Here is a 22,942-nt window from a genome sequence, read left to right as displayed (position 1 = left end):
GTCTTCTGTCTGTCTGAATCTCTCTCTCTCCCCCCTGCCACCAGCTCTCTCTCTCTCTCTTCCCCTGTCTCTCTCTCTCTCTCTGTGTTTGCATAAATACATTCATATATGCACACATTGTAGACCCACACACATACATACATAGATTAATATGATTAGTGAAAACATATACCAATGTTCGCACTTGAATTTCTCTGAATTCTAGGAAGCTAATTATTTATGTATTTAATCATTTGCCTTGTGTATGTTTGTGTGTGTATGTGTGTGAATTGCCTATCCAGGTTTTTTATTATGATGGTGATTTTCTTTTTCATTGTTTTATAATATTAAGGATTAGTTATTTGGTGAATGCATACACAATATCTTTCCTATTTTGTCATTTTTCTTCTAACTCTAGGTTTGCTAGTGAAATATATTTGTACTGTCAAATATATTATGAATTTAGCTTTAGGAACTGTTTAGGCAAACTTCTACTGCCAAGATCAATTGTACACAAATAATTGCTCCTAGGATTTTCATAAATTTCTATATGTATTTAAACCTTTAGTCCATTTGAAAATTGTATTGACATATTGTGTGAAATTTAGAGATAATTTTCCTGTTTTCCTAAAATCATGTATTGAATAATATATTATTTGTTATTTATTTGTAATTCTGTTCTTATGCTAAATTATCACATATAGTGTGATCATTGTTTGTGGTTTTCTTTTTATTACATGCTCTGGTTATTTTAAAACTAACATTAGTGTTACATTACGGCTTTGTAGTAGATTTTATTATCTCAGATGAGAGTTCTCAATTTTCCCTAACCCACCACTATTAACAGAAAAACAGTACACTACCATACTCTTAAAGTTTAACATTATCTGACATGATTATTATTTAAATTTTAGAAGAATATTTTTAAGCTAATAAGTAAACTTATTATGCCATTGGAATTATATTAAATATGTAGATTAATTTAGGCAACACATTAGATATCTTTTTGTATTTAACTATTATTTTATGCACAGCAGAATTTTATGTTTTTCTTTTTGCAATGCATATTCCCTGCTAAGTTTTTAACAATTGTTGTGTCTACTATGAATGGGATTTTGTAATTATATGTTCTGAAAGGCTTTTTGGGTACTAGAAAGGGTATAGTGCTTTAAAAATGGAAATGCCTCCACCATTTCACCTTTAATTTAGTCATAGGATATACTTTGTCCTAAATTAAGGAGATATCCTTCCATTAATTCTTTCTAATTAATAATGAATGTAGAGTTGTATCAGATTCTTAATAGTACATAGCAAGGTAATCCTATTTTGACCTATTAATATGATAAAATGAAAAATATTCTTCCTAATATAAAACTATAATTGCCTTTGACTCTATTTCATTGTAAATTAATTTCTTTAATTTCACATGAGTATCTAATTAATCTGGCAATGTATGTGCATTAAGAGACCTTTAAAAATGTTCAAGATTAACTTAAAATACATTTTTAAAACACATTTCAAATTCACATAAAAAAGAGATAATAAGATGAAAGTTATACAAGACAGCACTACCAATAACCCTCTTGCATCTGATCCTTCATTTTAATGTTGAATGTTTTTGAAACATCATATCATTTAATCCTCACAAAACAACATATGAGTTGAGTAGGAATGGTAGTCCTAGCAGAGTTTATTCTTATGTGAAAGATAAGGAAACTGAGATGCAAAGGGGATAAGTAGCTTATGTAAGTCCACACAGCTTATAAACGCTGGCATTAAAAACTTAAAACCGGCTCAAACTCCAGTGCCCGCACTGTTAACCACTATAGTATGCTATACTTTCTACAAGAAAATAAAAATAATTTTTTCATTTCCATGCCATGTAACAAAACTGTTTTCAAAATCTTTAATTTAAAAAATTCTGCATTAAATACAAGCAGTCCTTTAGTTCTTATCTATAGTATTATTAATTAGAATAAAATGACGGTACCACTGGAAGTGATAGAGATTGAGATTCTGATCAAGTTTAACCATCTATGCTGATTACCATTAAAATTAGTTTTGTAAAATGCTGAAACTCTCATGTCCCTGCTTTTGGTCCCTCACATGACTGAAGAAATACAAATTCTTTACAAATCTCAAGAATTTATTAAAATTCTATTTATGCAAGGGCTAATGGAGCACACCACATGTTAAAGACTACACTGAAGACGTATTGCTGCATATGAGCAGACTGAAAAGGATGTTTCTGTCCTAAGGAACTTATACTCTACTTGAGAAGTTCAGACTAATAGACATGACATGTTTTAGCATGCAACCATGCTAAAAAATATAATTGTCAACTAGTACATTGTATGGATTGGAGAAAAATTAACTCTCATTTCCAGAAAACTTCAACCTGGAGAAAGTACATCATTAAATGGAAGCAAATTTTGTGGGATTGGGGTTATAAGTTCATTCTTCAAACAAAATGTTTCTTGACAAGTAAGACCTGATTCTCAGTTTTAGGGAGTCAAAATGAACAAACAAGCAAACAAAAACTACTAACCAACTTTGGGTTTCCAGTGATTTCTGTCCTGTAAAGGAAGACCCATTTATTTCTGTCTATTTTCCACTTAATTGGAGAGTAATAAAAAGATAAAGGCATTGCTTGAAGTGGAAGAAGAAAAAACTCAAAACATTAGATTTCAGGAGGCAAATAGATACAGAAGTTGACTGGGCCTCCTGTACCTTTTTTTTGCAAATGGGTTAAACAATAAATTATTCACTTACTTTATTTTAAAAAATCCTCAATTATTGAGGTAGGATAAAATAGAACAACACTGCTCTGTTTAGCATCTCATATTCTATAGCTGCAGATGAACTTCAGATTCATTTTTGTTTCTTTGTAGTGAATTTTTGTTTTGATAGCCTTCATCTGGCATTAATCTGCATTCTTTTTGTCTGATTACCAGACATGAATCAAGGAATACAACTGGCTCCTCTATCTTAAAAGATAGAGAGGAATTACTTTTCTAACTTCAGGAGGTTTTTTTAATTTAAATTATTTATTTAAGATAAAAGAGAGAGAATTCATTCAGTATTGTGGCAACAAAGGCTTGTCAACATAACCACATTCATTTAATTTATCTTGCTGGTAATACAAAACCACAAGCATTCTTTAATTTCATTTCTTTTACTGGTAATACATGGCATTTGTCCTAGCATTTCTTTAAAATAGTCAAAGTTAATGATTATGGTTATATTAGTCAAGACTTTTTATTGCAAATGACGAAAGCCCTATACTATCTAACTTAGATAAAACAGAGATATCCTGGCTCATGTAATCGAGATAGTCAGGAGTAGGTCACATTAGGCCAAAATGGATTGGGGGTTCAAATGATACCCTCAATACCTACCCTGTCCACCATGACTTGGATCACTCTTCACTATGGGAAGGACTCATTTTCTCCTACCGTATATGGGATTATGGGTTCCCCAGATGATCTGCAGAAGATGTCTGTGTACTTATAGACATACACATTGCTCTCTTCTTGAAGACAAGAAGGCATCTCTTCCACCCCTAGCTCCAATAGTTTAGATCTCCAAGATTATTTTAATGTGTCAAGTATGTGTCCATTTGTGCTCAGATAGGATCTCTGTCAAATTGCATTTCCCAACTTCCATGCCTACTCCCTTCCAGATGGGTTCAGCAGATAAGATGCATTGGTGGGAAAACGGAGGGCAGGGGTAAGGGATACACCAGAATATTCTCACCCACCCATCCGTGCCTCAGATGATATATCCAGTGGCTGCCACATCTTCTCATGATTCAGGCCTTGTTGCAATGGCCCAACTTTTATATTCCTAGGCCCCATGCAACAACCTCCCCAGGGATTCGGCTCCCAGAAGGCAGCACCCACTCTTGATCTCTGGTGACTTACATCACCTCTTCCTCTGGGCCTCCAGTCTGAGGGGTGGCGGCATCTACCCACTGTTGCTAATATCTGAGTTTCATTTTCCTTTTTTGTTTGGGGTCTCAGCTCCCTCAAAACCATTGTAACTACTTCCTTGTATGAAATTTCTTCACACAGGAATCATTAGACCACCTGGCATGGACTCTATTTTCTAAACTGGAACCTGACTGACAACCCTAGCTTGGGCCGCATACCCTTCACTGAATCAAACACTGTCACCAGTGGATGAGGTCCTTTGATTGGCTGTCTCATTCATTTCTCCCTTGTAGTGGTAACAAGAAAGGAGACATGGAATATGTTACTAGAAAAAATAGGAGGAAGAAAAATGTGTTGGGCCACAAATAACAATGGACCCCATGCTAGTAATTCACTTTGATCTCGTAGTTCATAAACATGAAAAAAAAACTAAACTAAATATTTTTTCAAAACAACACTGCAATAAAATTATTTGTAAGTGAATAGTGGAAATTACTAATAGCCAATTGCTTATTAAATTTATAAATATTCTATCACATTCTGTTCCGTTTTTTAATTTTCTGGTTAATAAAAAGAACTAATATATTGAGGATATGTTGTAAGTCCCATGATATAAAAATAAGTAAAATGTTTTATTTATTTTCACTATATAGTATAAAATCTGAGTTCATATGCCCATATGAGAAATGAAGAGACCGATGTTAAGTAATTTGTTAAAAGTCACAGAGGTTAGAAATTTCCAAAATATGGCAACCTCTGTTTTTTGGTACTCCAGAACCTAAGCATCTTTTATTACATCATCAGGCCACTAATATTTCTCTCTTGAACAGCATTGAATCTGCAGTTCTCTAATGATATTTTTAAAAAATCTTCATTTAGGGCTCCTCTGTATTCACCCTATGGTAAAATCACTTTATCATAAAGGCATCTATTGTGATGTCTATTTACAAAGAGACTTCTGTGATAAAATTCCCTCCTGTGATATCCAGAATGGATATCATACATTTTTTCCTTTATTTACACTTTATATTTGACATTGGCATCATGTACTCCATGTTGTTACAAACAGACCAATTGGGGTCAGACTAATTACATGATTATATACCCCTCCTGTCTGCCACAACATGCAATGCTTCTGGGGCGTAATGAAAGTACTTAAACATGTATAAATACTTATTAGGTGCTCAGCACTTTCTACAGGGGACTATTTGGGATACTCCTAACATCTTATTGTGGCAGAAAAGATACGGACATATTATTGTTAGAAAGCCTGTGGTTTGTTTCACATTTTTTAAGAGAATGAAACTTGTCAGGGCAGCCCTAGCAACCATTCAAGAGCTTATTTGGGCATTCTTGTACTCCAGGACAAAAATCGCATGGTTTCCATGCAGGAACATATCCATGATAATACTTAAGGTAGGTGCCATCGACTGCTTGATTAACTAAAAGTTGAGCTAACAAATTCTGTAAAGGTCTCCCTCTTTTATTCCTATCAGTGGATGTCAGTTTTTCTTTTTTTAGAATAGATTTCTATTTTCTGCAGCTGAACATGAAAGTACACTGACTAACATAGTCTGCAGTTTAGCTGTGTTCCCAGGACCATCTGTAAGAATTTATGCATTTCCTGGGAATCTGATCAATTCTACCAGCAATTCTGTTTTCTTTGTGAGATTAAGTAACCCTGCAATTAATTTTATATTTAAAAGTTGATGTTTCTTTGAAAAAATTGTGAGCCCCGTGTCCAAAAGCCATTCTGTTCTTTAAAATTGACTTCCCTGAATAATTCTCTTTTATGCACACATACAGAGAATTTTATGTTAAAAGCATGGATATCATCATACCACAGACTTCGTTTAATATTTCTTCTTTTCTTTCTTCTTTTTTATTTTTTGACTTGACTTCTCCATCTTCTTGCCCTCTGTCCTTCATTCACATCTTTTGCCCCTGTGAGTAACTCTTACTGACAACCTAGTTTATATTCTTTCATGTGTTTTTAAAATATTGAATAATCATAAACATTTACATACTCTAAGAGGAATTTTTACTCAAAAAATGGGCTATATTGTCTATGAGGGTTTTCTGTCAAAAAAAAAAAGATCATATCTATACGTTTTTCTTCATCTTGGTTTTCTCATTGGACACCACCTTATGGAAATTCCCCAAGTTATTTGTCATAGCTGTATTTTAGTAACTTTTATTTGTTTAATAATTTCATAATATTACAAGGTATGGACATTTAACATTTTAGTCTGTCTTTCCCCTGTGGGTGCTCATTTGTTTCAGGTTAGTTTTTATGTTACTATGAACAAGGCTGTAATATATATTCTTTAAAAAATATCCTTATAGACTTGTACTTTACCTTTTATGAGACAGACATTTATGGACTAACACTGACTTAACAGATATTAGCGTATTGCTTTTTCCAAAAGGCAGTAAAATACATACGCCTATCAGCTTTGGATAAGATTATACTTTTTCCCATAAATACCAAGTAATAGGTGTTTGTTTATCCATTCAACAAGAGAAAGCCCTTCCCCTCATGATGTCTACATTAGTCATCAAGATGGATAATAACTACATAGCTACATAATGTCACAAATGTGCTGTGAGGAAAAATAAAATAGGGTTAAGGAATAGGAATGGGGGTAGCTATTTTAAATAAAGATGTTTGTAAAAGGCCACTCCAAAAGGAATATTTTGGGGGCTCAATGAAATTAGGGAGTAGGCCATGCAATATGTGGGGTAGGAGGAGGCTTCCAGGAGAAATAATAACAAATGTAAAATGTCAGAAAAGAGCTTGACACTTGTGTGAAGACTGGATACAAAGTTATTGTCAGGTAGTGGAAGTGAAAGATGTGGGGACTTGGCCTAAGGTGGTAGCCGTGGAGATGCTGAAAAGTGGTCAGATTTGGGATGCATCTTGAAGGCAGAGCTGAAAGGCAATGCTGATTGTTTAGCTGTGGAGTGTGAGAGAAAGAGATGAACATGAATTATTTATAGGCTTTTTAAAATAAGCACTTTATTTTCAAATAATGTTAGATTTTTGAAAAAGTTGCAAAAATATCACAGAGAGTTCCCATGCACCCTTTGCCCAGCTTCCCCCAGTGTTAACCTCTTACATAACAATAGCACACTTGTCAAGGTAAGAAATTATCACTCAGTATCATGCTATTAAACAAGGTACAGACTCTTCAGCTTTCACATTTTACCCATAAATATTCTTTTTTTGATACAGGATCCAATCAAGGATACCACATTGAATTCAGTCATCTTGTCTCCTTAGTCCCCTTGATCTGTGACAGTGCCTGTCTTTCCTTGATTTTTATTATCGTGATTTTTTGAAGAGCATGAGTCAAGTTATTTTAGAATGTTCCTCAATCTTAGTTTTCTCTGATGTTTTCTAATGATTAGACTTTGTGTAAGGGTTTTTGGGAAAACACCAGAGAAGTAAAGTACTCTTCATATTGAATCATATCAGGGATATATAATATCAGCATGATGTATCACTGGTAATATTCACATTAGTCAGTTGGTTGAGATACTGTCTGCCAGATTTATCCACTGTAGCATTACTATTTTTATTTTTTCATGCTCTGTTTTTTTGAAACAACTAATCAAACCCAGCTCACACTCAAGGTCGATGGTGGTGATCAAGCTTTACTTCTTAAGGGATGATCTGTATATGTTCTTTGGAAAACTTTTGTAAGGAACAATTTTTCTCTTCTCTCTCATTTACTTGTTTACTCAGTCATTTATTTAGATCCATATAGACTCATATATATTAATTTTTTCTTGAGATTATAATATAATACTACCATTAATATTTGTTGCCTCAACTATTTCAACTCTGACCATTGAGAGCTCTTTCAAGTTTGCTCTTGTATCCTTTTGACATGCCTTGGTCTATCTTATTTTTCTTCTTCCTTACTTTCTGGTATTACACAATGTTTCAGGTTCATCTTGTATTTCCTCTTTCCTGGTCCTAAAATCAGCCATTTTCACTAAGGAGCTAGGTTTTAATTGAGCACTTTAGTAAATGATGATGCCATTTCCTGACATAAAGAAGCCCAGAGAGGGTAGAAGCCTGGATTATGTGTCTTCTGTCCTTTGTTCCTTATTACTTATTATTGTTATTGTTTGGACATACTATGTTTGGGAAGCCTATTGGCCATTCAAATGGAGTTGCAGAATAGAGTAAACAGTAGATATGAGTCTAAAGCTCAGAGAAGAGGTTCAGGTTAGAGATCTAAATTTTGGATTCATCAATAAATGGTGCTACTTAAAGACATGGCATTGGGTTTGATTTCCTTGGACAGTGTCAGAGAAGTCGCAGAACTGAATCTGCTAAAGGATGTAGAGTTCAGGAAGAATGGAAGAAATCAGGCAAAGGGGTTGAGAAAAGCAACAAATGAGGTAGGAAATAAGCTAGGAGTGTGTGGTATCCTAGAAGCCAAGTGAAGAAATATGTCAAGAAAGGAAAAGTGATTATCAGAGTCAAGTTCTGTTGAGAAATTCAGGAAGATAATGACAGAGAACTTACCATTGGATTTGGCAATATTCAAGTTCACTGCTGACCTCAATAATTGTTATTTCAGTAGAGCTGTGGAAATGAAGCCTAATTGAGAAGAATTCAATGTAGAATTTCAGCTGAGGAATGGAGAATGCACTCTTTAAAAAAGTTTTGTTAAAAAGCAGAGCAGAGAATTAGGGTGATAGTGAGATGGTGAGCTGATGAAAAAGAAAATAACTATTTTAAAATGGGAGATATTATCACATATTTGCATACAAATGGGCATAATCTAGTAAAATAGAAGAAAACGATGATGTGGAAGAGAGAGGGTATAATTGAAGTCGTGAAAACCTAAGTTGGTGAGAAATGGAATCTAAGTCTTAAGAGAAGGGGTTGGCCTTAGGGAAGAGAAGGACGTTTCTTCATCATAACATGATTGAAGACAGACTACATGATCACAAATGCCAAGTGTATAGAGGATACAGTGATAAAAAAGGGAGGAAGTTTAACTGTGGCTCTTTCCATTTTCTTAGAAGCAGTATCATGAACTGAGAGTGAGGAGGTGGGAAGGAATGTGGGTTGATTGAAGAGGCAAAGGTGCCTCTTTAAGCAATATCATACAGCCAAGCCATGAATTACCAAAGAAAGTGTGATAAGACTGCCAGGCACTACAGGGGACCCGCTTATGTTTGTGGTCATATACCAACAGTTATGTCTTATTTTCATATAACCTACATTTTCTCTAGTTGCAGTCATCTGTTTAGCTTCTAGGGGGCAGGTTCATAGCAGGAGGAGAACTGAATTTAATCAGGTGGGTTTTTTTGTCACCCTAGTTTGAAGAAGAGAGAGAGAAAGGCCTTGGAGGTGAGTCTATATGCAAGGAAGAGACTACCATGATGAATAATGGTATTTAGTTAAACTCTAAATTCGGTAGGTAAGGAAGTGTGAACATTTGTGGAATCAGTGAAAAATGTGTTCAGGTCAAGAAAATTTTTTATTAGTGAAGTATATCATTTAAGTAATATGGAGACCTACGTTATAAAGCTTCTGTAAGGCTTTATACCCTGTTGATCTTATTTACCTTTTCCAGTGGTAGAACTTGAAACGTGTTTTTCAATCTCTTCTATGGTAATCTGTCTAGTCTAGTTTATACCTCTTCTAGGGCCAGTCTTACCAATTTATAATTTTCTGGAAAATCATCTACTTCCTTAAGTTTTATAATTTTTACCTAAATTGTCACCTAGATTCTCTTATAATTCTAACAGATTTCCAGAAATTGTAATACCTCTTCCTATGCCTTTAAATAGAGAATTATTACCTGAACAATTTTAGAAAATTGTTTGCACATTTTTGAACACGGGTGATTGAATGGAAGAATCCCATGGTGACCACCTCATCTATAAATAGTCTAAGATTAATTTGGTTATATAACTCTTGTACACTTTACTGAAATAGAATGACTAAGTACTATTATTCTTTTTTTTTTTTTTTTTTTTTTGAGACAGAGTCTCTTTCTGTCGCCCAGGCTGGAGTGCAGTGGCGCAATCTCGGCTCACTGCAAGCTCCGCCTCCCGGGTTAACGCCATTCTCCTGCCTCAGCCTCTCCGAGTAGCTGGGACTACAGGCGCCCGCCACCACGCCCAGCTAATTTTTTTGTATTTTTAGTAGAGACGGGGTTTCACCGTGGTCTCGATCTCCTGACCTCATGATCCGCCCGCCTCGGCCTCCCAAAGTGCTGGGATTACAAGCGTGAGCCACCGTGCCCAGCCACTATTATTCTTTTGGAAACATTTTTTGTCATGTAATAATGTTTCTTATATTTCAACATATGTGAACACAATGGAAATTCATTTTTGTTGTTTGGTAGATGAATCGATTAGGGCTGCAATATTTTTGTTAGCTGTACTTCAACATGTATGTGAAGGTACAGAATTGGAGTGGTATTGATATTTTAAAAAGAATTATAAATAGAATTAACATGACTGTCAGTGAAGTTTCTTCTCTTAAAAAGATAGGGTCAGCCGGGCATGGTGGCTAACGCCTGTAATCCTAGCACTTTGGGAGGCCAAGGAGGGCAGATCACAAGGTCAGGAGATTGAGACAATCCTGGCTAACACAGTGAAACCCCATGTCTACTAAAAATACAAAAATATTAGCCAGGTGTGGTGGCACGCGCCTGTAGTCCCAGCTACTTGAGAGGCTGAGGCAGGAAAATCGCTTGAACCCAGGAGGCGGAGGTTGCAGTGAGCTGAGATCCCACCACTGCACTCCAGCCTGAGTGACAGAGCAAGACTCTGTGTCAAAAAGAAAAAAAAAAATAGGGTCAACTCTACATAGAAGATTGCTGTCTCCTGCTAGATTTCTTTGCCCCAGGCCCTTTGCTCTGTCAGGAAGCTGTCCTTCAGAGTAAATCATGCTTGAGCTGGTTGCAGGCATATTCATTATGCAATGCTGTATTTTGAGATGCAATTGCAGATGCAATTAAACTATTTCACTGAATTTACAAGTTTTATTATCACTTGAGAACACCAGACAATTACTCCACTTGTGTTCATAGACCATCATTCCCTTTTGACGTATTTGGGCTGTGATGTGTGCCAGGCTTCCAGACATGCAGAAGTTGTCAACTTAGAGGTCTCAGATTCTGTGATTCTGACGGGAACAGATTTATTCTCAAAACCCCAGCACTGGCAAAAGAGATGTTTTTAAAAGCAGGAACAAGATGACAGCCTTTCAAACAAGTTCTATTTCTTTATAGCTTATCACTGAATCATCTATTAAAAATATTACAAGCTAATTTTATAGTTTAGTCAATGCTATCATTGGGATATGACCTTCAGTAATCTCAGTGCAGGCTGGCTTGGCTACTGACTGAAACATACCAACAATAGCTATGTGCCTCCCTGACCTACTAAAGGTACCCTTTTAGAGAAAATGTTGAAAACATGGAAGAGTGCCTTGACCATTGCCAATCAAGATAGCAGCTGGGATTTGCAGGACAATTTGCAGTGATTTCCATGGGCAACCAGGAAGCCAAAGAGGCTGGAACAAGAAGGTTGTCTTTACTTTCCCCACCAGCATTGCAATATTAAAGGAATTTCCACAAGTTAAAAAACTGGTTCTAGATGACTTTTTCAATTAAGCCCCAAATATTAGTAAAGAGCAGATGTGAATCATAGGAGTTAGATGCACATTTCTAAATGATGATATGGGTTTATGTCAGTTTTATTTTTCATTAAAATTATATTCAGACATCTGACCCTGGGCTTCTTTAAATGAGCATAACAAAGTTGTTTGAAGACAAATGATGTTATATTTATATAAGTATACATTTATCAGTCTTCTATGAGTTTTAAACTCCTCAAACATTTTTCATAGTACCAGGGACGATTATATTTATCTTTGAATCAGCTGTAGAGGACATTTGTCCCCGCTAAGCCCAACCATAGGGTGTGGATCCCACTCACAGGTGGTATGAAAAGGCAATGTTGAGGCTACCCAATTTGGTTGTGATCACCTCATAAAGGCAAGATTCCAGGAAAAATGGCAGTTCCTGTTGATCTTCTGTGATTGCCCGGGGGGCCTGCAAAGGAAGAGTAGCTGCCCCTTAATCTTCCTGAGCTACATTACATCCCTGGATGATTCCTCTACAAAGTTGCCTCAGGGTGAGCGCTGTAGATCTTAGCACAACTTTTAAAATTCTGTCTCTCACATGTGTGCACACATACTTTGTTTTAACACAGTCTTACATAGCCGGTGTCCCCAAGTAACATCCACCCAGCACAGGGGCTAAACTGGAATGGTCACCTGCATCAACTACTGTGCATTGTGCACAGAACAGGCATTAAGCACAAGATCCCCAATACTTGGACCTTTGCATTGAATATGTCATTCTTCCCAACTCCTCCTCCTGCTCCTCCTCCTCCTCCTCCTCCTTAAACATTTTCTTAGAGACTGGTCTTGGATTTCTGGGCTCAAGTGATCCTCCCATCTCAGCCTCCAGAGTAGCTGAGGTTACAAGGTTTGCACCACCACACACAGTAACTCCTTCTTCCTTTTTGATAGACTTCCCCCTGGTGGCTTCACTGCCGTCAGTTAGGGTCAGTTTTATGCATACGATTTATTTTTATATCCTTGACTTTCAAACAGGTTAGAGTTTGAATTCCTTTCTTCTATAGGCCAGGGTACCTTTGCCTCTGTCTAAATTATAGGTTAGTTATAGATACGTGGCCGAGCGCTGTGACTCAGGCCTGTAATCCCGGTGCTTTGGGAGGCCGAGACGGGTGGATCATGAGGTCAGGAGTTTGAGACCAGCCCGGCCAACATGGTGAAACCCCGTCTCTACTAAAGATACAAAAAAAAAATATTAGCCAGGTGTGGTGGTGCATGCCTGTAATCCCAGATACTTGGGAGGCTGAGGCAGGAGAATCACTTGAACCAGGAGGCAGAGGTTGCAGTAAGCCAATTGCGCCATTGCACTCTAGCCTGGGTGACCGGGCAAGACTCCATCTCAAAAAAAAAATATATATATATATAAATTTAGATCACTAGATTTCTCAATATTTTTGCTTTCCTCAATAGAATATCTTAATGCCTAAAGAAAGACTTTTATTTATTTGGCTGTCAAATACAATTATGTCTTCGAATTTCAACTTTAATAATGGGTAGTCAAAAATACGTAATTTTTTTCTTTAGATTTAGTCACAGATCACAAATACAGTCAGTTTTCTTATTTGTAAAATAGGCAGCTTGAAGGAAATAGCGTCCTCATTTTCTTTTTACAGCAGCAGAAACTTTTATTTCTAGGATGAAATTTTAAATGGTATCTTAATAAGAAATTACATTTAATAGGGAATTTATTTTCACTAACAAGAAGAGTTGACCTTAAATTATGAATGCTATTTATAGACATATTCAACTCAACATCTAATTTAATTATTTTGTTTTAATTGCAAATATGTTTTTCTTTTCCTTTCTTTTTTTTTTTTTTTCTTTTTTTTTTGAGACAGGGTCTCGCTCTGTCACTCAGGCTGGAGTTCAGTGGCATGATCTCGGCTCACTGCAACCTCCACATCCTGGATTCAAGAAATTCTTGTGCTTCAGCCACCGAAGTAGCTGGAATTACAGGCGTGCACCACCATGCCCAGCTAATTTTCGTATTTTTAGTAGAGATGAAGTTTCACCATGTTGCCCAGGCTGCTCTCAAACTCCTGAGCTGAAATTATCTGCCCACCTTGCCCTCCCAAAGTGCTGGGGTTACAGGCATGAGCCACTGTGCCCTGCCACAAATATTTTATAACTTTTTAAAGTCTATATTTAGTGGACACAGAGATCTGTTTGTATCCTTGCTTGCTGCTTTCTTGTTGGTTTTTAATTTCTTGGATTGTAATCTCAGGATATTCATCTTTAACAGAGAAAACAGGAAAAGCTCCATTGTTAAATGTTCCTCAAAATAAGTGCAAAGGATGATTCAAGTTATGTCTTCATTGGTCTTCAGTATGCCATCATTTGAATGTGTAATGTTCTCAATAGAATTTTAAGATACTTAAAATTATACCTAAAATTGTACAGCAAGGTGGCTATAGTTAATGATGCTATATTGTATTTTTGAAAAACGTAAACAGAGAGGTTGCTGTATACTCTCACCACAAAAATGATAACTATATGAGGTAGTATAATTTATTAATTAGCTAGAATTAACCATTCCATAATGCATATATACTTCAAAACATGTTCTAAATGATAAAAACATACAGTGTTATCTGTCAATTTTTTAAAAATCTAAAAATCATTAAAAATAATAAAATTGAATTTTGATTGCATTTTTCTGAGGTTTCTTAAGTTCATCTACCAAATCTGGGGTTGCTCAGAACCAAACTGACTCAATAACCTCTATTAGCTCTGTAATTCCAATCACAATTTGATATCTCTGTGCTATTGTTGTATCACAGTTAATCCAGTTTATTCCAAATCTTTATCTCAGCATATCTATGTTGATATTGATAAAGTTTAAAGGAAAAAAGAGAATCCTGGAGGTACAATTTGCCTGTGACAAATTTTTTTCTTAAAGATTGTGGTATTTTGTTTGTTCAAATTACAGCAGAATAAGTTGCTTGTGTAGGGTATTTGTTCATTCAGGTAACATATTTGTAGAATTTCTACACTAGCTATTGTCATTGGCTATGATCAATGATAGCTCTGTTCTGCCTACTATGGAAACATAATCAATGAACAAGCTTCTCTATCTCATTTTTGAAGAAAATTTTTACATTTTTATGTGGACTTGGTAATATTACCTTGACATACAAGAGTAGAAAATTCATTAGTGGTTTAGAAAATGTGATTATATACATTTTAGTCTGGGTAAATAAAAAGTATATATCATTACTGCCTGGGTTTCATCATCTGTCCAAAGGGTTGCACTAATCACTTCTAATTATGGCACTGTAATTTTAAAGAGCAACATTTCTGCTAATGTATGTAATTTTAAATAATATTTTGTATATTTTCTTAAAGCCTAAGTTATCTTAAATCATGAATATATAAATATTTGAGTTAATTTTATAATTAAATAGTTTCCTTTAAGCAAATCAAATAAATCAAGAACTCTAACAAATATTCATTGTGATTTTTATTGACTGTCAAAAGCTACAACATTTTGGTTGATTTCCCTGGATTTTTGTGTGTTTCGAAGATATGAATCTCCTAAAGACTAGAAAGTTGCGTAAGCCTAGTGTAATGTGGTTAATAAAATGGATACATCTTTAACTTACTGTCCCAAATAATATTTGTTGATTGAAAACCAGATAAATAAATGAGTTAAACTATGTACGGATCATTAGAAATTTACTCCATTGTTCTAAGAAGAATATTCTTTCTTTGCTAAATTATATACCATATGATTATTCAGTTCTGTATTTAATGCTTTACTTACAGTTTAAGATTTCTATTGATTTTTCTCCTATGTAATCATGATGTTGGCACCTTTAGTAAGTTTGCTCTTTGAAAACATAACCTTACATAACATGCTGAAACGTATTTTCTTTTTTAAGGAAAAAATGAGGAAATATCAACAGACTGAAAATATGTTTTCAGAGGCATAGAGTCTTCAGGAAAATACTGGAGTTCCTGAGATCTCAAGGTTAGCAGTTTATACATTATTATTCTCGTGCTTTTACAGATTGGGGATATAATCTGTGCATCTGTTTCAAGTTTCTAATGTGTAATTGGATAATAAGGAAAAATGGTCTTACTTAAAATACATGTTTTAAACAAAGTCTCCTCAAGATTAAAAAAAAGTCCATTTATATCAGACATACAGTATTTAGTTTCATTAGGGACAATAAAAAGTTGCCTTAATAGAGAACTACTGGTTGTTATAATTTGCTTCATTTTAAAGGGTAACACTATTAGCATAAAAAGAAGTATTTGACATTTCTATACATTTTTCTTTCTGATTGTTAAATATAAACCTATTTAGTGAATTTTTCATTTCTTTTGTATCTTTGGCTGCAATATGCACACATATACATGTAGTTTAGAAGGATAGCTAATCAGCAATCCTTCTGAGATTCCTTGAATTCCATTCCCTGACTTTCTTTAACTACAGCCAAATAAATAATGCTGTCATTGGAAAATGTGGCTTCGATAAAATGACAATTAATATGAAGGAACAGGAGGATCTTGGGAATCTTTTCTAAGTTGTTTAGGATGATATAACTGGAAAAGAAGAATAAGCCTACCCATTATTAAGCACCTTATTGTAATAACAAATTAGTGTACAATATACATTTAGAAGTTATAAATGTAGGTTAAAGTGGTTTAGTCTAATTGGATACCTTGAAAAAGTAGATGATTTTTGATGTGTTTGTATTGTGGGACCCAATACCAAATATTCATAATTTTAAAAGAAAAAAATGTGATCTTTCATTTTGATTGTCTTGGTCAGGCATGTCTTCAGTAGCTGTATCTATTTCTCATTCTTCCAAGGGTTTATTCATTTATTTAGGACTTAGCATATGCAAAGAAATGGGCTAAGCACTTTGGTTCTTTCTAAATGAATAAGATATGGTTCCTGTTCTCAAAAATTTCCCAACCAATATGTTACTTAGAAATTAATTTTAATATTAACTCAAGCAACATATAATTAAAAAGACAAGCCAGATTTTATAAGGGCATGTAATTAATTCTAAAGCTAAATGGGAATTATTTGGGGATTATTTGTATTTTCACATCATAGCTTCTATTAGCCTAGAATACTGGCAGCTTATACCAATGTAAATGTTGCTCCATTACAACCCACACCCAACTGATTTTTTTATTAAAGTAGCTCTTGAAGTACAACACAAGTAAGAAATATGAGATTTTAGGAAAGAAAAGTCTTGACACAACTGCAAATCTAATGTTATAGAATATAGTTGTGCAATCACCTATGAAAAGAGCAAAGGTGGCATTGCCTACATTTTTTTTTAATTCAAGTACATTGGATTTCCTTACTAAGCTCATCAGAGAATTAAATCGTCTCCCCAATGACCTAGAAAGACTTGTAGGTTTGAAAGGGATTGAATGCTATAAGTCTGTAAGGGATCATATGCAAATAGTAGGTAGGTAAGTACAGGGATTTGAAATGGGTGGGAATGCAGACTCAGCTTGAAATGAAGTTGCACAGCACTGTACTTCTCAAGAAAACCTTTTTAAAAGGGTAGTGACTTAAGAAGTTAATGCAAGTAAAGTAATTTAAAATAGTAAACTTCTTTTTTGAAAAACCAGTGAAGAGATTCCTTGCCTCATTATGCCATTAGAGAAGCAGCTAAATTAATTTATATAACAACCATAATCATTCAAAAAATATTTGTCAAGTGCCTACTATGTGCACGGGGGTTTAGGGTGAATTGCCGGGGAGTGACAGCAGTGAATAAAATAAACTATTCTTGCCTGAGTGGAAATTACATTCTAGTGGATGGAAATAGGTAATAAAAAACAAAATTAATTATATCTTGTGTTTGATGGTTGTAAGTACCATGGAGAAAAGGGGAAAAAGAAAGGGAATGTAGAGTGTAAGCAGAGGTAGAATTTTTAAATAAATCTAATGACTTTGCATGACATAATTTACACAAAAGAGATAGATGTCACTTCTGTTCACATAGTACCAACTAAAAACAAGGACGATGAAATACAACACCTGATGGTAAGTTTTCCAAATCATTAGTAAGATATGTGTTGTAAATGTATGTAAAATCAGTTTCAATTTCACCAGAAAGAAAAAATATTATTTTTTAGAAATGATGATACAGTTAGTACAAGTATATGAAATGAGATAATATTAAAGGACATAGGTCTATGTGCATTTTTATTAGAAAATATATAGAGTTGGAAATTAAATCAATTTTGTGCAATCATTAACAAATGAGAGATCAGGGTTTTTTTATGGTAATCTGGTTGGAATATTTTCATTCAATGTTTGGTTCTGAGCACAGGAGTCTGGAAATATTGAAGGCCTAAATACTCCTGCCTGTTTTCTTGAAATCCATCTATAGTTTAGAACTCATCATATAAAGTGGTGTTATTTTAAAAGTCATTCAGTCTTGACTTTACTAGTTGGAGTTGAGAGGTTTAGCTGATTTTGTATGCTGAAAAAGTAGTTGAGTCATTTTGTTTTCATTGAGAATAAGTCAATGTGAATTAAATACCTGGCCATGCAAATAAATAAAACAAAATTTGGATTAAGAGATTTCAAAATCTATTAAGTATTGTGTTTTTTTCAGTCTTCCAAAAAGCAGATATTGTAAGCAGTGTATCATCTAAAGGACGTGTCCAATATTAGATTATTAAAAGAAACACAAAGTAAAGCTCACAATTGTTTAGAGGCTCTCTCTCTGTATCTATCTATCTATCTATCTATCTATCTATCTATCTATCCATCTATCTATATCTATATATCTATATCTGTATCTATATCTATATCTATATCATCTATATCTATATATATTTTTTTTCTTTAAGGCAAGATCTCTCTCTGTTGCCCAGGCTGGAGCATAGTAGCAGGATCTTGGCTCACTGCAGCCTCAACCTCCTGGGCTCAAGTGATTCTTCTGAGCCTCCCAAGTAGCTGAGACTATAGGCATGCACTACCATACCTGCGTAATTTTTAAAACAAAATTTTTGTAGAGACAAGGTCTTACTTGTTGCTCAGGCTGGAAGAGGCTCTTTCTTAATTAAACCAAAGTAGAGAGTGTTAATTACATGCCGTATTGTGGAAAGAATTGATGATCAGCTCTGTAAGGTTAACCACAAAGAGACAGCTTGTGTTGTCTGTTATGGCAAAGCCAAAAAAAAAAAAAAGAAAGAAAAGAAAATTAGAGATGCAGTGGGCTGGTTGAAGGTTATAGGGGAAACAAATACTTCTCATGCAGTTTTTCTCTGTTAGGGATAGATTCTTTCCAAACCAATATTGACCTTTGTTGTACTCATCTGGAAACGTCAATGGAAAGAACTAGAAACTCTGGTTGAGGATAACTGAAACTTGACTTTTCAAAAGCAGGCAGAAAATAGCATATGCTTTCTTTAAATTCGCTTGCTTTCATCCTCCCTTCATTTGCTTTACAAAATTGCTAACCCAGGAATCATTTGCAACTCTGTACCACAAATCCAGTTCCCTAGGATTTTTCCAAATAATGATTCTTCCATTCTCTCACAAACCAACATCCACATGAATTTCACATTACCCGGTATGCCCACGCTCTAGGTGGCTCTTTCTTCTCTGACCCTGTCTTCAAGTTCTCCAAGTAATTTCCTAGCATTCTTATTCTTCCATCATTCTGGCAAATAATTTATCTAATCCAGGGTTTTTCAACTTTAGCACTGTTGAGATTTGGATCCAGATAATTCTTTATTGGGGGAGGGGAGAGAGCTGTCCTTTGCACTGTAGGGCGTTTAGCAGCATTTCTGGTACTGGATGCCATTGGCACTTCATCTTTAGTTATGACAAACAAAAATGTCTTCAGGCATTGACCCATGTCCCCTCACAGCAAAAATTAGCCCAGATTGAGAAGCGTTAAGCCAGCCCTAACTTCTACAATCTCAGTAAACTTCCATCCACTCTACTACATCAACCACAAAACCTCCTTAGCACCTCCAGCATCTTGTTCTCAATTAAAACAGCTCAACAAGGCCAGGCATGGTGGCTCCTGCCTGTAATCCCAGCACTTTGGGAGGCGGAGGCGGGTGAATCACTTGAGTCCAGGAGTTTGAGACCAGCCTGGGCAACATGGCAAAGCCCAATCTCTACAAAAAATACAAAAAAATTAGCTGGGTATAGTGGTGTGTGTCTGTAGTCCCAGCTATTCAAGTGGCTGAGGCATGAGAATCACTTGAACCTGGAAGGTGGAGGTTGTGGTGAGCTGAGATCATGCCACTGCACTCCAGCCCTCCAGCCTGGGTGACAGAGTGAGACCTTGTCTCAAATAAACAAACAAACAAAAAACAGCTTAACAGATACACTTTAAATATCAGTTTCCCTTGCTAAAGTAAAATTCACCTCTATTTGATCATCTGTATGTTTTTATTTTACTTTTATTTGCTTATACTTGGCCTTGTATCTAAAACATGTTTTACAAAATAATACAACATAAAATAAGTGGGAAAACAATGGTAAAGAAGAAATAAGGTAAAAATAGGTGAAGTGAAAGGAAAAGAGTTTATTACATATGTAACCTGACTCCACCCCTAATGCAATCATTGGGGTGATTACATTGAAACTGAGCTAGCCCCTCAATAGCATTCACTAATGTAATCAGCGGGGTGAAGTTAGGTTACAAATGTAATAAACTCTTTTCCTTTCACTTCTTTTGCTTAGAATAAAATTAGACTTTTAGTGCCTTTAATATTTCCATGTTCTGCTAGCTGTGCTTGGAAGTTTGCTTGGAAACTAGCAGCTTACCTCCCACAGCTCTCCAGCCACTCCTTTCTTACACAGTACATGCAACCATGAACCCGAGCTATAGTGAATCCTTTCTTGTACTCATATTCATGAGTGCTACAGGGGCAATTACACCACTCTGCAGATTTATGGTGTTCTAATCTGAGGTAGCCCCTTAATAGCATTCACTAATCCTTTCATTCTGACTGTGGTTGGCCACTATTTCAAAAGTTCATTACCCCACTCAAGCCACACAATCTCTCCCTTTCACTCTTAGTGCACCTGCTATTTTAACAAGAAAATTGAGGTCATTGTGTGGCAACTACTTGTGAATCTTTGCAATCCCCTCCAGCATCAAACCAACTAGGTCTATAAACATTTTTTCTTTCCTCCAATCTCTAAGAGGGCTCAGGAGTCCTTCCTGCTATTCAAGGCAAAGCCTATGTTTGATTTTACTTCCCATCACTGAGGCTGAGACCTTTTGCCATTAATTATTTCTTTTTTGTCCTTTATCTCCAACTTTTTCTTCCTTGCTGGCCCTTTTCCTTCAGCCATTCACACTCCTATCCAAAAAAAGCAAATTGACAAACAAAATCAAACCAACCTCTTTGTTCACCACCATCCAATTTCTGTCCTCTTCGACTCATTCAAGCTCTCCAAGCAGTAGTCTACATTCATTATCTCCAATTTCTAAGATTCAGTTACTCCTCAGCACAGTGCAATCTGATTTCTAACCCCATTTAACAGAGCATGCACTTTCTAAAGGCACAGATGACCCACAGCCCTTATCTTGACTGATTCTCTCATGGGTATTAGACATTGTTAACTACATTTTTCTTCTTTCACTGCTCCCTCTTGGTTTCCCTCACATCTTGTGGATCTTTTTGTAAAGACCCCTCTCACTGGCTCTTCTGTCTCTATTCTTCCATCCAGAAAGTCACAGACCACAAACTGAAACCCCAATAGGTGGCTATAGGTAGTATAAATGAGTGAAGTTGGCTAACTGAAAACAGTAAACACTATAGAGGTCAAGCAACATGCCCACAAAAGTTCTTGATATTTTACTCCTATTCAAATGACAGTGCTCCCTGGAGATGCATCTTCAGTCTATTGCTCTTTGGTTCTTCTTGTTCTTCCTAATCAAGCAAAGCTGTTATTATGACTTTGTTAATGACATAGAGGTCAATGCCTCCAACCCTCTTCTTCAGCTAAGCTACAAAATTACAAGTTATGCTAAATGTCTATGGAGTATCAACGTCTAACAAGGACACACACAAAAGCATACATCAGAACAATAAAATAAAGAGTCCAAAACCATACATGCGATCATAAAGTGCACTGCCAAAATAATCATAACTCAGCTTAGTGAAGAAGCTCTCCATGGGAAGTCAATTAACAAACCCAGGTACACACAATTAGTGTCTGATAAAAGAGACAATTCAAATAGGGGGAGGAGAGAAGGACTATGGCTTATTGAGTAGATGGTACTAGAACAATTCTTTAACTACTTGGGGGAAAATAAGGTGTGATCTGTGCATTACACAATATTAAAGTAAAATTTAAATAAAGATTTAAAATAATATTTTAAAATATTATTGAACATTGAATAAATTCAATAGCTTATAGGTATTTATGTGACTTTGGCCTAGAAAAGTATTTAAGCAATGCAAGAAAGCCAAGTCGTTTATTCGTTTTTAAACTTATAAACAGTAAAATTCACACTTCTTGATGTACAGTTTTGTGAGTTTTGACAGTTGTACAGAGTCATGTAACTTTCATAACAATGAAATTACAGAACATTTCCATTACTGTTTCCTGCACTTCCCCTTGTCAACTTATCCTTACCTTCATCCCTGGCAACTAATCTGCTCTAGGTCACTACAGTTTTGCCTTTTCTAGAATATCTTATCAATGGAACACAGAAAATGTAATCTTTACCATCTGACCTCTTTCATAATGCATTGAGATTCATTCATGCTCTTGCATGTATCAATATTTTTTTCCTTAGTATTGTTAAGTAGTATTTATTTGTATGACTGTACCATGGTTTGTTTATTCATCCATCCACTTAAAGATATTTAGGTTGTTTAGTTTTTGGTGGTTTGAATATGCTATAAATATCCACGTAGAAATTTGTGTGAGAACTGAAGTTTTTATTTATCATGGGCTAATACCCTAGAGGGATTGTGTATCACATGATGAGTGTATGTTTAGCTTTCTCAGACTGCAAAATTGTTTCCCAAAATGACAAACCATCCGAAATCTCTACCAGCAAAGGATGAATATTCTCATTGCTCCACGCCTTCACCAACACTTGGTATTACCAGTTTTTATTTTACTTATTTTAACCATTCTAATTATTACTCTGGCTTTAATTTGCATATTCTTAATGAATAATAACATTGAACATGTTTTCTTCTGCTTATTTGCCATCTGTTTGTTTCCTTTTGTGAAGTGTTTATTCATATATTTTGCCCAAATTATACTAAGTTGTTTTCTATTTTTGAGTTTTGAGAGTTATTTGTAAATATTCTGCATAAAAATCCTGTAGGAAATATGTGACTTACAAACATTTTCTCTCTGTCTGTGGTGTGGTTTTTTTTT

At 35.2% G+C, this 22,942-nt stretch overlaps 1 protein-coding gene across 1 annotated transcript in view; it reads left to right on the top strand.

The window, feature by feature from the left end:
• The window catches only part of CSRNP3 (cysteine and serine rich nuclear protein 3), a 215,566-nt gene that overhangs the window by 27,298 nt on the left and 165,326 nt on the right, over positions 1–22,942 (top strand). Inside the window, exon 3 of the mRNA XM_012496287.2 lies at positions 15,474–15,562. The gene's annotated coding sequence lies outside the window, so the exon portion shown is untranslated. The remainder of the gene's footprint in view (positions 1–15,473; positions 15,563–22,942) is intronic.

Source organism: Nomascus leucogenys, chromosome 17 (genome assembly GCF_006542625.1).
Source record: "Nomascus leucogenys isolate Asia chromosome 17, Asia_NLE_v1, whole genome shotgun sequence".
NCBI lineage: Eukaryota > Metazoa > Chordata > Mammalia > Primates > Hylobatidae > Nomascus > Nomascus leucogenys.
The sequence above is the reverse complement of the archived record's forward strand: the minus strand, read 5'-3'. Positions and strand labels throughout refer to the sequence as shown.